The sequence below is a fragment of the Giraffa tippelskirchi genome, chromosome 1, assembly GCF_054371585.1.
Source record: "Giraffa tippelskirchi isolate mGirTip1 chromosome 1, T2T-mGirTip1v1.2.pri, whole genome shotgun sequence".
NCBI lineage: Eukaryota > Metazoa > Chordata > Mammalia > Artiodactyla > Giraffidae > Giraffa > Giraffa tippelskirchi.
In genome coordinates, this window is record NC_137275.1 from 60,619,951 (window position 1) to 60,622,653 (window position 2,703).

The 2,703-nt window shown below is 39.5% G+C and overlaps 1 pseudogene; it reads right to left on the reverse strand.

Annotated features, from left to right (window-relative positions):
• Window positions 1-1,176: 1,176 nt before the first annotated feature.
• Window positions 1,177-1,957, reverse strand: LOC145531677 (large ribosomal subunit protein uL30 pseudogene; annotated as a pseudogene).
• Between the last annotated feature and the right edge of the window lie 746 nt (window positions 1,958-2,703).

Consider the following 2,703-nt stretch of genomic DNA (forward strand, 5'->3'; position numbering starts at 1 on the left):
AATATTGAAAATTGAACCCCTCCTTTCCAATAAGAGTTCCATTCATTTACGGCAAGTCATGCATATATAAGAAAATGGAAGTTAAATAGATACATAATTATCAAGGCCAGTGAAATCAGAGGGTAGGTAAATACGGGTATGATTTAGCTTGTTTTCTCCGATTGTCTTGGACTTAACACTTTACCTTGTTTAGATACAATCTTTGTTTTCATGTATCACATTAGCTAAAATATTTGAAATTCCATATGAGGAAATGTAAACTTGGATTTAGATTACCACAAGATTCTTTGTGTTGTTTACTAAATATTTTCTTAGTAAACTAGAGTAACATATATCAGTTTAGTTCAGTTCAGTCGCTCAGTTGTATCCAAATCTTTGAGAACCCATGGACTGCATCACACCAGGTTTCTCTGTCCATCACTAACTCCTGGAGCTTAATCAAACTCATGTCCACTGAGTCGATGATGCCTTCCAACCATCTCATCCTCTGTTGTCCCGTTCTTTTCCTTCCTTCAACTTTTCTCAGCATCAGGATCTTGTCTAATGAGCCAGTTCTTCACATCAGGGCCAAAGTATTGAAGCTTCACCTTCAGCATCAGTGTTTCCAATGAATATTCAAGACTGATTTCCTTTAAGATTGACTGGTTTGATCTTGCAGTCCAAGGGACTCCCAAGAGTCTTCTTCAATACCACATTTCAAAAGCATAAGTTCTTTGGCGCTCAGCTTTCTTGATGGTGCAACTCTCACATCCATACATGATTACTGGAAAAATCATAGCTTTGACCAGACACAACTTTGTCAGAAAATTAATGTTTCTGCTTTTTAATATGCTTTATAGATTGGTCATAGCTTTTCTTCCAAAGAGCAAGCTTTTTTAATTTCATGACTGCAGTCACTATCTGCAGTGATTTTGGAGCCCCCCAAAATAAATTCTCTCACCGTTTCCATTGTTTACCTATCTATTTGCCATGAAGTGATGGGGCCAGATGCCATGATCTTCATTTTTTGAATGCTGAGTTTTAAGCCAGCTTTTTCACTCCCTTTCATTTTCATCAAGAGGCTCTTCAGTTCCTCTTTGCTTTCTGCCATAAGGGTCGTGTCATCTGCATATCTGAGGTGACTGACATTTCTCCCTGCAATCTTTTTTTTTGTTTGCTTCAATTCTTTATTAACTGACCAGATTACAAAAATAATCCTGGTAGATACCTTAGTTCATCCTTCTAATAAGCCTGTTGATCTGGTCTTCCCTGTTGCCAGCATCTCCACCTTCTACAAAATGGGTGGTCTTTTTCTTCATTCCACCTCGTGGTGAAGACAATTTAAAGGGCCACAGGAAGTTGTTTGCTTCTTTGAAACGCTTTCCAACGGTATAGATCTCATGAATCAGATCCTCCATGCAGGTGATTCCGTATTTCCCAAGAGATTGAGCAATCAATGCGTTGTCTGTCAGTAACAGACAACAAGTGCAATTAGCTTCTTGTTGATTTTGCCATAACCACGCTTACAGATCAATTCATTTACAGACTTCAAATTTGGGTACCCCCATGCAATGTATGGCTCCACAATTCTCAGCATGTTAATTGATGCCTTGTTGAGTTTCACAAAGGTGCCATTGGAGATCTGCCGGAGGCGAAGGAGCTGCAGCACCTTTTGAAACTTCAGGCTCACACCGTTGATACCTCTGATTCTGATGACAAATGCCAATTTGGGTTCTGCAGGTACATAGAAGTTGCCGGCTTTTCGTGCCATCCTAGCCATTCGAATTTCAGTTCTGTACATCTGCCTGTATTCCTTGTGGTAATGCTTAGCTTTTTCATAGATAAACTTCCTCCTTGCCTTTCGAAGCATCTTTTGGGCAAACTTCTTTCTCAGGCGCTTGATCTTAAGCTCTGCGAAATTCTTTTGCTTTTTCTTTAGGGTTTCTGGCACAGCAGGAACCTTCTTTTTCTTCTCTTCGGCACCCTCCGTGGTTCCAGCTGGGAAAGAGGCTCTCCCTGCAATCTTGATTCCAACTTGTGCTTCATCCAGCCCAGCATTTCACATGATGTGCTCTGTATATAAATTAAATAAACAAGGTGACAATATACAGCCTCAACTTTCCCCTCTCCCTTGGACCCAGTCTGTTGTTCCACGTTCAGTTCTAACTGTTGCTTCTTGACCTGCATACAGATTTCCCAGGAGACAGGTAAAGTGGTCTGGTATAACAATTCTCAAAATTTAATAAGTAAGCAGGAATTTTCCTGGAATACCTTTTCTAGTTTTTTACTCTTAGCTAGTTACAGTGCTTTTATTAAGTATCACCACAAATGCTATAACATAAATGAAGACTTTCTAATATCCTTCACCATGGTTGGATGCTCCCATCTCAGAGTTTTCTGATAACTGAATGATACCTCTGTTATTAGTCTCCTTTCAGTTTTCCAAAAGAGAGCTAACCTGATAGCATTAGGTGTCAGATGTAACCGATTTCTAAGGTGTACAACTGTGGAAAGTTATTTTGTTGTTTCCTTGTTTTTATTCTTTACTTAGTAAAATAAGAATAATAATACCAACTCCATAAGGAGTTTAATTTGTGAAATTAGCTATATACATAAAGATCTAGTGACATCTATGGGGCTTCCCTGATGCCTCAGATGGTAAAGAATCTGCCTGCAACATAGGAGACCCACGTTCAATCCCTGGGCTGGGAAGAGCCCCTGGAG